The sequence below is a fragment of the Artemia franciscana genome, chromosome 16 (genome assembly GCF_032884065.1).
Source record: "Artemia franciscana chromosome 16, ASM3288406v1, whole genome shotgun sequence".
Taxonomy (NCBI): domain Eukaryota; kingdom Metazoa; phylum Arthropoda; class Branchiopoda; order Anostraca; family Artemiidae; genus Artemia; species Artemia franciscana.
Window position 1 is genome coordinate 29,298,603 of NC_088878.1, and position 13,918 is coordinate 29,312,520.

General features: G+C 34.2%; 1 protein-coding gene and 2 long non-coding RNA genes across 4 annotated transcripts in view; 2 read left to right on the forward strand and 1 right to left on the reverse strand.

The window, feature by feature from the left end:
- Positions 1-658, reverse strand: part of LOC136037318 (uncharacterized) — a 38,684-nt gene extending 38,026 nt beyond the window's left edge. Inside the window, exon 1 of the mRNA XM_065719988.1 lies at positions 514-658. The gene's annotated coding sequence lies outside the window, so the exon portion shown is untranslated. The remainder of the gene's footprint in view (positions 1-513) is intronic.
- The window catches only part of LOC136037319 (uncharacterized), a 123,180-nt gene that overhangs the window by 62,238 nt on the left and 47,024 nt on the right, over positions 1-13,918 (forward strand). The gene's annotated exons all lie outside the window — the stretch shown is intronic.
- LOC136037320 (uncharacterized) lies at positions 641-4,322 on the forward strand. Its single transcript, XR_010619914.1, has 2 exons — positions 641-4,147; positions 4,180-4,322. It is a non-coding gene; the product is annotated as an uncharacterized LOC136037320 (long non-coding RNA).

Genomic DNA, 13,918 nt, shown 5'->3' on the forward strand with positions numbered 1-13,918 from the left:
CTGGGGTTTACCGCAAATTACACCGCTACCTTTGAGGAGAATGTACACAGGGTTTGCTATTTTGACAACCACATTTTCAATTCAAAGTAAATGCATGAGTATGAATGGACATTGTGCTCTGAAGCAACTTTTATCCTCAATTAATTTCCTTGATCAGTAACTTCCTCATTCATTAAGTTTATTTTTAGCTACTTTCCAAAATAGCATAATACTCCTCATTAAGACCTTGTTTGACGTTGCACGATAGATCTAAACGGATAACTTCAAATCTGAACTGAAATTTCGACAAAAAATCAGATATCTTTAAGCACTTAGAGTTGGAACATCCCTATAAAATTGAAGTCATTTTTTTTTAATAGGCCTATGACTGAACCAAGACAGTTTTTGGAAACATCAATTCGCACCAAGAAAGATGTAGCGCTGTTAAAAGACTTTATGAATGTTTTAACCTATTTTAATTAGATTAGTAATAATGTATTAAAAGTAGCAGGGCAAGTTGCAGTGTTGTAGTACCTTCAGCTCCGAAACAGATACAGTATCCTTAATGTTTGCTGCAACACTTTCGATTGTAAACTAACTTCAATAAACAAACTTTACATTGACTAAACTCTGGACTGAAATGACGTATAGAAAGAAAGGCGTGTAAACCTAATACAACCAGCGGCTGACCCAGTGACGAGATATGAGCTACCCTATTAAGCCAACACCTAAGGCAACACTTGCAAGGTGCGTCCAAAAAGTGAAAGCGCTGGTATGCAGACGCGTACCTGTATTTTTCAACAGGTGCCTTTCTCAAATAGCTATGAAGACATTCTTGTGAAAGGGAATTTAGTATTGTTTGATTAAAAGAGAAGTTGTGGACACGGGCTCCGGTCAAGCGCACAAGGTCATCTCAAGGAAGAACAAGATGACCTCAATGGCTACAATAGGTTGAAGTGGACCGATATTTACTTTGTGATCATTGTGTAAATGTTTTTATTACTTAAAACATATTTCAGCGTATGTTTTTAGCTTGAAAAAGCCCTCTGTGTGTTTGCATGTAGAGGTGGTTTTAGGGGAGGGACAGAGGAGGCATTTCCCCTGGGTGCAGAAATTTTAGGGGTGCAAAATTTCAAATAAATAATTTAAATATTATAATCATTGTCTAGTTTTTGAAATCTTATTTTTATTATAATAAAGTAGAGGTTGTAGTTAACAAATAAAATAATTAAATTAATAATTATTGAATAATAAATAAACAATTATTACAATAAGTTATTAAGTAATTAATCAGTTTGAAATGATATCTAAACAAGCAGAATTTTGATTTGAATTTGGCCTAGAAATTTTTTTGGGGACGGGGTAAGGGATTGTTCTAATCAATATTTTGCACCGGACGCAAAAGAGACCAGAACCGCCACTGTCCAGATAACAATGTTGTCTGATAACTGGACTGCAGCAAATATTGAAGATGGGCAATATTTGCTCTAATCGATATTTTGCACCGGACGCAAAAGAGACCAGAACCACCACTGTCCAGATAACAATGTTGTCTGATAACTGGACTGCAGCAAATATTGAAGATGGGCAATATTTGCTCTAATCAATATTTTGCACCGGACGCAAAAGAGACCAGAACGGCCACTGTCCAGATAACAATGTTGTCTGATAACTGGACTGCAGCAAATATTGAAGATGGGCAATATTTGCTCTAATCGATATTTTGCACCGGACGCAAAAGAGACCAGAACCACCACTGTCCAGATAACAATGTTGTCTGATAACTGGACTGCAGCAAATATTGAAGATGGGCAATATTTGCTCTAATCGATATTTTGCACCGGACGCAAAAGAGACCAGAACCACCACTGTCCAGATAACAATGTTGTCTGATAACTGGACTGCAGCAAATATTGAAGATGGGCAATATTTGCTCTAATCGATATTTTGCACCGGACGCAAAAGAGACCAGAACCACCACTGTCCAGATAACAATGTTGTCTGATAACTGGACTGCAGCAAATATTGAAGATGGGCAATATTTAAACATCAAGTACTGCGTATTTGTCTACCTCTGATGAATACGTAAGAAGTGCTTGACTTAAAAAAGACAAAGTTGTCATGGTTTTGACGTAAATGATCTGTCTGCTTCTTCTGTCGTCGCGGGAGGCTCAAGGAAGGGGTCTTGTCAAGTAAAACGTCATGTGGAGGAATCTGTAAACTTTTGCCAAACGTTTACGTTGGTGGGGGAGACTGGAGTTATAAAAAAAAGGTACAACATTGGCCAGTCATATGAAAAAATAATAAATTTGCAGGGATAGTATTATAATTCTTGAGATTTCTAGGTGTGGGAGGCGTAGTATGAAATCATCTTTCTTTCCTTGTTTACAAACATATATTAGGTTACTCCAGTTCCCGGTGATTTATTGCATTGTATTTGGCTTATTTTTGTGAATTTATTGTGACACGGCAGATTGCAATATGTAAAATTAGTATTGAATGTTCTCGTAGCTGACAGGTCAGGCTGTTCGTCATAAGGATCAGTTGAAATTCCCAAATTTTGATTATATTTCTTTTTACCCTTCTTTGGGGAAGAAGTGACCTTTGATACACTCAAGATTTACAAAGAGGAGATCGAAAACGTAATGTGAAGGAAGCTAGAAGATGCTATGCAGATGACCAAAATGACCATTAGGTTGAAGTGAGCCATCACTGTAGAATAATTGTAGGTTGTTCTCTTTTCTCATAAATACGCAAGAGAGGGCCTCTGAATTTTACTACTATTTCATTATTAATAGGTTTGACGACACCTTTGATCAGGGAAGTATATAGAAGTCAGTAGCGGCTTCTGCCTTATAATCTGTGGGGCAGAGCAAAGCAGTTCCTAGCGTTAGTGGTGCCCGGGAAAAAACATCAGGACCCCCTCTCCTGACTCACACATAAGCAGAAAAAGCCGAATCAAAGTGAAAAATTTGATCAAAGGACGCAATCCCCCAGCCGTGGCACACCCCCAGCTCCGCCACCCAAAAGCAGCTCATCTTGTTGCCACCCCCAGGAACGGCACTGGGCCAATGTATACCATTGAAATGTAAAAATATAAAATCAAAAGAACATAATGGTAGATGCCAATAAAAACGGGGGGAGGCAGCTGCCCCCTGCCGAGACCTAGAACCACCACTGATAGTAGTACCAGGTATCTGGCTTAAATTTTCAAGATTTTCCAAATAATGTCTTACGTTTTCAGAAATTTACTGATATGACACGGAAATAATTAAAAATAAATAAATGTGCTTCGATATGACACGAGAATCAGAAATAAACATCACATAAATGCACTTCAACTCTCCATTCAGAACGTTTTCTAAGGATAACGACCGCCCCCCCCCCCTATTGGCATTATGAACATATCTTTGACGAAAAATAAAAAAATTCAAACCCGAAAAATGAGTGAACTTCGGCAGTAGAGTGGAGGAGGAGAGGGATCTGAATTTCCAAAGAATTTCCATGCCGTTTCCAATCGTCATGATATTTCCAAAGAGCTTAATTTTTCATGTCAGTCAGATACAAGGGGGGCTCTGTACACGTGCCCCTCCATTGGTATGAGTACTCACTATACTCGTTTCCTAAACATGGATATTTTACGAGACTTTGTTAACAATTTCTTATATCTATATATATAAAAATAAGTTGTTTGTTTGTGTGTCTGTATGTCTGTCCGCATGTGACGTCTGAATTATTTCATCATATACCAATTCAAAAACGAATGTATTCAAGCCGAAGTAGCTGAGTTGGTAAAGCGTTATGTTCCAGGTTCTACGTCCGAGAGGTTCCAGGTTTGAACCTTGGCCTTAGCATTAATACAAAAGAAGAAGAAAAAATAAAAAAGGCAAAAACTACAAAAAAATAAAAATAAAATACTAAAAAAACTAAAAAAGCTAAAAAACTAAAAAAAGTAAAAAACTAAAAACTGAAAAAGAAAAAAAAACTAAAAAAATGGTAAAAATTACGAATAAACTAAAAAGAAAAAAAAACTAAAAACTAATAAAAAAACTAAAAAAACTAAAAATTGAAAAACAAAAATAAACTAAAAAAAGGAAAAAAATGAAAAATAAAGGAGAAAAAGAAAACTAAAAAATAAAAATAAAAAAATAAAATAAAAATGGTAAATGTATTCAAGCCGAAGTAGCTGAGTTGGTAAAGCGTTATGTTCCAGGTTCTAGGTCCGAGAGGTTCCAGGTTCGAACCTTGGCTTTAGCATTAATATAAAAGAAGAAAAAAAACTAAAAAAGGTAAAAACTACAAAAAAAAAAACTAAAAAGAAAAAAACTAAAAACAGGTTCTAGGTCCGAGAGGTTCCAGGTTCGAACCTTGGCTTTAGCATTAATATAAAAGAAGAAGAAAAACTAAAAAAACAATAATAAAAAAAAAACTAAAAAAACAAAAAACTAAAAACCAAAAAAAAACTAAAAAGTAAAAAAACGAAAAAAACTAAAAAATTATTTCATCATATACTAATTCAAAAACGAATGTATATACAGACCGGGACACAGGGAATATAAATGACGACCGGGACACTGAAAGAGAAATTACAGACTGGGACACCGGGACACAAATGACGACTGGGACGTGTGTGTCGACTGTCGTCATGTTTGTGTGTCGACTGACGTCATGTTTGTCGACTATAAATTACGACTGGGACACAACTACAACGGGGACGCCGGGGGCACAGGGGGTATATATAAATGACGATGGGGACACAGGGAATGTTTGATTAGCAATCACCATCAACAAAGCTCAAGGGCAATCATTAGAATAATGAGGTATAGATCTGAATACGGATTGTTTTTCCCATGGACAATTATATGTTGCATGTTCAAGAGTTGGTAAACCTGACAATCTATTAATATGTACAGACAAAGGGACAGCGAAGAATGTTGTATATTCGCAAGTTTTACGTAGTTAAAAACATATATTCACAGGTGGGACACAGGGACACAACTACAATGGGGCGTAACTAATATGGCGCGCAACGACTTACGCGCGAGGGGGGGCTTGGGGGGGCGCGAAGCGCCCCCACCAACTAGGTGTTGGGGTGGCGCGAAGTGTCACCCCAACAGCTAGTTTTGTATATAATTTGTTTAATTTTGCATGTATTTCAAATTGCGGTCCCACCACCACAAAGAAATACCAATTTACCATACCGACTTCTGTTTTCTTGCTTATATAATAATAATAATAATTTATTTATCACCCACTTTACAAAACAGAGGCTAAGTTAAAACAGAGAAATAAAGTTAATCACATAATACAGAAAAAAGAAAAAAGAAATAAGGTTAATCACATAAAACAGAAAAAAGAAAAAAGCAACAAGAAATAAGGTTAATCAAATAATACAGAAAAAAGAAAAAGAAACAAGAAATAAGGTTAATCACATAATACAGAAAAAAGAAAAAAGAAACAAGAAATAAGGTTAATCACATAATACAGAAAAAAGAAACAAGAAATAAGGTTAATCACATAATACAGAAAAAAGAAAAAAGAAGCAAAAAATAAGGTTAATCACATAATACAGAAAAAAGAAACAAGAAATAAGGTTAATCACATAATACAGAAAAAAGAAACAAGAAATAAGGTTAATCACATAATACAGAAAAAAGAAAAAAGAAACAAGAAATAAGGTTAATCACATAATACAGAAAAAAGAAACAAGAAATAAGGTTAATCACATAATACAGAAAAAAGAAACAAGAAATAAGGTTAATCACATAATACAGAAAAAAGAAAAAAGAAGCAAGAAATAAGGTTAATTACATAATACAGAAAAAATAAACAAGAAATAAGGTTAATCACATAATACAGAAAAAACAAACAAGAAATAAGGTTAATCACATAATACAGAAAAAAGAAATAAGAAATAAGGTTAATCACATAACACAGAAAAAAGAAAAAAGAAACAAGAAATAAGGTTAATCACATAATACAGAAAAAAAAAGAAAGAAACAAGAAATAACGTTAATCACATAATACAGAAAAAAGAAACAAGAAATAAGGTTAATCACATAATACAGAAAAAAAGAAGCAAGAAAATAAGGTTAATTACATAATACAGAAAAAAAGAAAAAAAAACGAGAAATAAGGTTAATCACATACTACAGAAAAAAGAAAAAAGAAGCAAGAAATAAGGTCAATCACATAATACAGAAAAAAGAAACAAGAAATAAGGTTAATCACATAATACAGAAAAAAGATGGATAAGGCGATGAAAACACCCTAGCCTATAAGACACTTCAATAGCTAGCTTGGCACATAATTTTATGAAAACACCAGTAATATCTATTTCTATAGATATTATGCTCTATTATCATCTTAGTATCATATTATGTAATATGATACTATTATGTAGTATCATATATTTTTCATTTGACTATGTTTCTTTCTGACATGGATAATTTCTGTCACATAATAAAAACTTAAAAACAATCATGCAAATCTTATTCCGACACATAAGCCAGTTCGGTATCTACCCCTTTTTTCTGGTGAAGTTCCTAGTCCATTTTTTTTTTACTTTTTTCGTCTTTTCCGAATTTGTTTCAAATTTCAAATTCACCTCCTGCTTTAAGCTTCTTCGCTGTCATTACACTAATCATAAACAAAACACTATAGAACAATCATATACATTTTGTTATGGTTAGGCTACTCTATCCAAGGGATCAATCTCTCTCGTACGTCTGTAGACGTACACCAGGTAGCTGGTGCCAGGTGTGGCGGACTGTGGGGCACAAGTGGCATTTCGAGATATAAAACTTGTAGTGGAATATCAGCGTCCCTCGACTCTATGGAAAATCTCAAGTCGGATAAAACATAAAAGGGCAAAAGAAAAAGAAGGAAACAACGAGGATAAAAGAAATGAATTTTATTTATAAGTAAAAAAGACAGGGTTGTTGAAATTTAAACAGTTATTGTATTGGCCTAATCTTTCATATCAGCAAGGATCACAGGTGGGGGGGGGAGGGTGCTTTTTATTGCTCCTTCCCAAATCTAGATATTTTTATGGTTTTTATTACAGTTTATTGTATCTTCCATAGAATTTTCTTGTATTAACTATATATTTCAAATTGTGCACCCACCCCCAACAAAATGCTGATGTGTCATACAAACTTTTCTTTTCTTGTTGATATATTTCTCATATGTTTGTGCTTCATTTGTGAATTAATGACTCTTGTCACACAAAATAACTAGTAACTCTCACGCATTGTTTGTTTCTCAGTTACTAGCTCAATTACTGCTTTGTAAGTGAAATTTCTGATTTTCCTCAATGAAATTTCCCATATAGAATGTGAGCAAGAAACGAGTTTTTTTACATCATATATTGGGTAAGATTTGTACTGTTTCTGATATATTAGAACCATAGCTGCCCTTCTTCATTCGTCATTACCCTTTATGCCATTTCTAGCTCCAACTACCCAACACTGCTCTGAATCATAATAATTGGTTATTGTATGCTTTTGGTATCACATCTCTAATTTAGGTTTACTTCCTGATATCTTCCTACCCTCAGGTACCTCCCCAACACATCCAAAACATTACTCATCTCCTGTTAAGTTAGTCTACCAATTAAGTAAGACTCATACGAAAAAAATACATTCCCCCTTATACCAGTATTATGCAGACTTGTTTTGGGTACAGGATAAAATGCATTTTTTCGGTATAATTTTATTTAAATACAGAACGTTTTCGTTGGTTCACTTTTGTGCTCACCCTCAGAAGAGAATGTACCTCAGGGATCAGTAGCAGTGCCACTACTATTTTTAGTATCTGTAAATAGTCCTTTTATGCAGTGAGAAATAGAAGCCTGTAGTGTGCTGCAGATTTTGTCATATTACCCCTCCCCTTTCCCAAAATAGTAAAAATAGTTCGTCTTGTTTGGGTGTCCTTGTTTATTTCCCATATAACAGCATTGATGCCTTCCCTGCCAGACGTCGGTTGGGAACCACGGAATTAAACCATCATCTGTGTAACATCATACACAAAATCCATTTACTCCATCCGTTAGGTCTGGTTACAATCTTGTAATGGCTTGTTACATTCTATGGAACACGAAGCCTAAATGAACTCAAAGTTTTCACTAGTTTAAAAATCTTAAATTTCCAGCCTCTCAATATGTTTCTTTTTTTAGTTTGTCTAGAACATACTAAATTGGAGTATGTAAATTTTTTACTGAGGATTGATTAAAAATCTACTTAGCCGTCAAATTATATTTTGTTGCTTAACTTCGCCAAAAGAAATATAAAAAAAAAATCAAAAAAAAAATATCAAAAAAAAGTATCAGAAAAAAAAATAATCAAAATTGTTTGCTTTGATGTTTTCAAATATCGAAATAAAAAGAAAAAGCCTGCTATCGCCTGTCAAATTTTATTTTGTTACTTAACTTCGCCAAAAGAAAGACTACATCAGATTAAAAATGAATCAAAATTGTTTGTTTTATCGAAATAAAATATCAAAATAAAAAGAAAATCCCGATATCGCCTGACAACAACAGATAAAATTGCTTTTCTTCAATATCACCCGATACTTATACTGGCATGAAATGAACCAAGCTTTGCCAGTTATGCCGTTACTAGTACCCTTTTCCTATAATCCAGCAGCCAAAGTAACAGTTTGCGACAATGGGTTCAAATCCACTACAAGAATTTTTATTTTTACTCTCTAAATGATTTCGGAAAGAAGTGGGATACGCCTTTTCGCTTAGTATTTAAATTCGGAAACACAGAGAAAACCCCTTCTTAGTAATAATGACAAGTACATCTTCCTCTTCCATTACAGACTATGGATTCTTTGTTAGAATCACTAAAATGTATCTATTTTTTGTCTTTTGATGCACGAATAAATGATACCTTGAATCTTATCTTTGTAAGGGTCACCATACAAGTGTCCACCAGGGTTACCATCCGGTAAAAAAAGTGAATATATTTTACTGATTTGGCGGTTGATCTAGTGATTTTTTTCAAAAATCTAGTGATCTATGTGCTGATTGAGTGATTTTTTACTTTAGTAATTATAAAAAACGCTTGAAACAGTGATAAATCACTAACGTGGCAACCTTGGTGTTCACTCATTCGTCAGACAAATCCCTAAACGAAGTCCTTCTGATCGATGTTCTGACGAACAGCCTAATCCGTCATCAGGTCAATTTCATACAAAAAATTTTTGTTGCAAAACAGAATTAAAAAATTCTCACGTAATTTTAGCTTCTCAGTTGCTAGTTCTGTAAGTGAAATTTCTGAAATTCACGCCCGAATTACTGGCACTTTTAAAATCACAGGCATGAAGGAAGCTATTACTTTCCGTACTTGCAGAAAATTTCTTAAAATAATTTCCGCTATTAAAAACTTTCAAATTTTAAATAAGCGAATGTAATCACATAGAGGCTCTCGAATTATCCGATGGTTCAAGTGCTTTTAAAAAATAATGTAGTGCAGACCACATTTAGAGGAAGCGTGACACGCAGGGCACGCGGCTTACCGTTCTAGCCACGGCGTGAAACGTACTACACGTGGCTCAAAGAGGAGCAGCGAGGGGTAAGTGTGCCACACATGATAGAACATGTTGTGCTATGAGATATGCACCAGGTGGTGGAAAGTGGGTTGCTTCATGGAACCGCTTATCATCTGATTATATTTAACGGTAATTTTCTTTTCTAATTATATTATAGGAAATTAGTGCCCTTGAGCCTTGTTTTAACTTTAATAAGAACATTTGATCCTGCTAAAAACTTGTGAAACAAATATAGCATAAATTTAGTAAATGCGAAAAACAACATGTTTAAATTTAAAAGTTTTCTCTACAATATTAAAATTAAGATAGGAAAAGACAGGTATAAACTTGATGGGATTGTTAAATTTACAACAAATTATTTTGATAATTTTATAGCGTCTGGTAAAAATTTGAGTTTATAGCAGTTAATTTTGTAGATGGTCGAAATTTAAAGCAAAATTTGGGAGAATCGGCAAATCATAACATTAAGCATTTTAAATTAGAAATTTAAATATTTAGAAAAGCCATTATCTTGAAAATACTTTTTCACAAACCGAATAAAATTTATGCTAGGCTTTTGCTATCCAGAATTTATAAACTTAATTTTAAAATTTGTTTGTTAATGATATAGATATTTTTGTAGTTTAAACTTGTGCCTTTTTTAGGAGGGTGGGATTCATCCTCATAAACTTATCTAATTATGAGTCACTAAAAAAATATGTAATAAAAGTACCTTAGACCAAACCACCAATATATAAATAAAAAACAATGCCAGACACGACTATCCTTATCAAACAGTTCGTGGTAACGAACTGTAGTAAGGAGCGACCCGGCTCAATAGTAACCAAAACTCTAAAAAATGGAATTTTGATACCAATAGCTATATCAAAAGAATCGCATTTTAATGCTGGTTTTAAATATATAAGTTTCATCAAGTTTAGTCTTACCCATCAAAAGTTACGAGCCTGAGAAAATTTGCGTTATTTTAGAAAATAGGGGGAAACACCCCCTAAAAGTCATAGAATCTTAACGAAAATCACACCATCAAATTCAGCGTATCAGAGAACCCTATTGTAGAAGTTTCGAGCTCCTATCTACAAAAATGTGGAATTTTGCATTTTTTGCCAGAAGGCAGATCACGGATGCGTGTTTATTTGTTTTTTTTTTTTTTTTTTTTTTTTTTTTCCCAGGGGTGATCGTATCGACCCAGTTGTCCTAGAATGTTGCAAGAGGGCTCATTCTAACGGAAATGAAAAGTTCTAGTGCCCGTTTTAAGTGACCAAAAAAAATGGAGGGCACATAGGCCCCCTCCCACGCTAATTATTTTCCCAAAGTCAACGGATCAAAATTCTGAGATAGCCATTTTATTCAGCGTAGTCGAAAAACCTTATAACTATGTCTTTGGGGACGACTTACTCCCCCACAGTCCCCGTGGGAGGGGCAACAAGTTACAAACTTTGACCTGTGCTTACATATAGTAATGGTTATTGGGAAGTATACAGGCGTTTTCAGGAGGATTTTTTTGGTTGGGGGGAGGGGTTGAGAAGAGGGGGATATGCTGGGGGAACTTTCCATCGAGAACTTGTCATGGGAAAAGAAAACTTCCAAGAAGGGAGAGCAGGATTTACTAGCATTATTTAAAAAAAAAATTTAAAAATAAATGTGAAAAAGCTTTTTCAGCTGGAAGTAAGGAACAGCAATAAAACTTAAAACAAACAGAAATTATTACCCATATAAGGGGCTCACCTCCTTATGATACCTAGCTCTTTACGCTAAAGTATTTTTAGTAATTTCAACTATTTATTCTACGGCTTTTGTGATTCAGGGGTCATTCTTAATGAATTGGGATAAAATTTAAGCTTTAGTGTAAAGAGCGAGGTACTGACGATGGGGCGAATCCCCTCATATATGTAATAAAAACATGAGAATAAAAAAGTTCTTTACGTAAGCTAATTTATAAGTTACGTAAATCTTTTACCAATAAAAAGATTCGTAAAAAATTAAAAGTTCTAGTTGCCTTTTTACTTAACCAAAAAATCGGAGGGCAACTAGGCTTCGCCCCCGCTCTTTTTTTCTCAAAATCATTCGATCAAAATTATGAGAAAGCCATTTAGCCCCCCCCCCAAAAAAAATATGCAAATTTCGTTTTGATTATTCCTCTGCGGAGAGCCAAAATCAAAACATGCATTGATTCAAAAACGTTCAGAAATTAAATAAAAAAAACGAGTTTTTTTAACTGAAAGTAAGGAGCGACATTAAAACTTAAAACGCACAGAAATTACTTCGTATATGAAAGAGGCTGCTTCCTCATCAACGCCCCGCTCTTTACGCTAAAGCTTTTTACTGTTTTAAAAAGAAGAATTGAGAGAAAGAGTCAAACTTTAGCGTAAAGAGCGGGGCGTTGATGAGGAAGCAGCCTCTTTCATATACGAAGTAATTTCTGTGCGTTTTAAGTTTTAATGTCGCTCCTTACTTTCAGTTAAAAAAACTCGTTTTTTTTAATTTAATTTTTTAACGCATACAAGTCTTATCGAGATGTTTGCACATTATCTTGATAAAAAAAAAGAACAGAAAAAAGAAATAAAGACAGTATGATGATCTTGGGAGCAATTTTCGCCCCTTAGCAAGAAAGATATTAAAATGAAGACCATTACTTACAGAAGAGAAAAATATCTTCATTTAGTGTTGACTGGGCCATTAAAAAGTGCAAACAAACAGCTAGAACTAGAAGTTTTTGAATTTGAGTCAAGCCCAGTCCCACGTTTTTCACCCACCAGTTTACTGGAAGGACGTAAAAGTGTCCTGATTTCGCCCATTTGAAGTCTTTGGTCCCTAAAAGCTTTGACGACCCTGCTTCAGTGTTTTGTAGCAGTGTAAAGGTAACTGGATGCTTTGAATTGACTTAATACATTGGTACGTTACTAGTACTTATACATTAAATACAAATAAGGTGGTTTATATTTTTACTCTTAAATATTTTGCCTCCAATAATTACCGTTGCTTATATTTAGATTAAATGAAAAAAACAAGTTTTTTTTAACTGAAAGTAAGGAGCGATATTAAAACTTAAAACGAACAGAAATTACTCCGTATATGAAAGAGGTTGTTCCCTCCTCAACGCCCCGCTCTTTACGCTAAAATTTGACTCTTTCTCTTAACTCTACTTTTTAAAACAATAAAAAAAAAATTAGCGTAAATAGCGGGGCGTTGAGGAGGGAACAGCCTCTTTCATATACGGAGTAATTTCTGTTCGTTTTAAGTTTTAATTTCGCTCCTTACTTTCAGTTTAAAAACTTGTTTTTTTATTTAATTTCTTAACGTTTTTGAATTAATGCATGTTTTGATTTTGGCTCTCCGCGCATGAATAACTAAAACGGAATTTGTATATTAATTTATTTTTATGGCTAAATGGCTTTCTCATAGTTTTGATCGGACGATTTTGAGAAGAAAGGAGCGGGGGAGTAGGCCTAGTTACCCTCCAGTTTTTTGGTTATTTAAAAAGACAACTAGAACTTTTAATTTTTTACGAACGCTTTCAATAGTAAAAATATACGTAATTTACGAATTAACTTACGTAACGAACTTCTATATTCGTATGTTTTTATACATATACATATATATAGGTTAAACTTCGTTGAAGTAAGGATGCTAAGGCTGTTTCAAAAAAGTTTTTTTCAAAAAACCTTATTAGTTTTAATTCTCGCATTTTAATGTAAGTTTATTTATATACACATATTTTTTTTTCTCTAACTCTCTTTCTCGTATTGTGCTGAAGACGGCCCTTGGACATAGGGCCGAAATATTCACAGAAATGATTTCCACTGTCTTGAAAAGATTTTCCCTAATGTTTCAACTTAGTATTTGTTTGTTGAAGCTTAAATTTTGTCCCAATTCCTTAAGAATGACCCCTGAATCACAAGGACCGTCGAATAAATAGTTGAAATTAATAAAATTATTTTAGCGTAAAGTATTAGGAGAAGGTGAACCCCTCATATGCGTCATAATTTCTGTTCGTTTTAAGTTTTAATGCTGCTTCTTACTTTCAGTTGAAAAAACTTTTTCATATTTATTTTTTCATTGTTCTTTAAAAAAGGCCAAAAATCCTGCACCTCCTTCATAGGAATTTTCTTCCCCCACGCCAAATTCCTCCGTAGAAAGTTTTCCCCGCATAAACCCCTCCCATCAACCCCTCCCCCAACAAAAAAAAATCCCCTGAAAGTGTCTGTACACTTCCCAATAACCATTACTTTGTGTAAACAGTGGTCAAAGTTTGTAACTTGCAGCCCCTCCCACGGGGACTCTGGGGGAATCAGTCGTCCCCAAAGACATAGTTTTTAGGTTTTTCGACTATGTTGAATAAAATGGCTATCTCAGAATTTTGATGCGGTGACTTAGGGAAAAAGTT